This window comes from Microtus ochrogaster, unplaced genomic scaffold (assembly GCF_000317375.1).
Source record: "Microtus ochrogaster isolate Prairie Vole_2 unplaced genomic scaffold, MicOch1.0 UNK2, whole genome shotgun sequence".
In the NCBI taxonomy this organism is placed as follows: domain Eukaryota; kingdom Metazoa; phylum Chordata; class Mammalia; order Rodentia; family Cricetidae; genus Microtus; species Microtus ochrogaster.
This window is the reverse complement of record NW_004949100.1, coordinates 806,006-806,560: the sequence shown is the minus strand read 5'-3', so window position 1 is coordinate 806,560 and position 555 is coordinate 806,006.

The following is a 555-nucleotide window of genomic DNA, read 5'->3' as shown; positions in this document are numbered from 1 at the left end:
AAAAAAAAAAGTCTCTAAGATTGACAAACTATTGACCATATTAATCACAGCCAGAGAGAGAATAACCAAATTAACCAATGTGGAAATAGTAAGATACATAACAACAGACACCAAGGAAATCCAGGGACTAATAAAGACATGCTTTAACAACCTGTGCTCTGTCAAATTGGAAAATCTAAGAGAAATGGATAATTTTCACCATACATACCACTTACCAAAGTTAAATAAAGATGAGACAAGCAATTGAAACAGACCAATGTAATAGTGGTCCAATGATTGACCCTCTAGTGAAATAGACTAATATTTCACCCTGTAGTAAAATAGAAGCAGTTATTAAAGTCCCTTCCCCCAAATAAAAGCCAGTGTTAGGTGGTTTTAGTCAAGAACTCTACCAGATATTTTTGTTATATTTATTTTTTTAAATTTTTATTTATTTTACGTACCAGCTACAATTTCCCCTCAAATGAATGTGCCACGCACCATGGCCCCGGTCTGCGCTCTATGCTCTAGACCCCAGTTCGCGAGTTTCGGGAAAGAGGCTGGAGGTTGAGAATA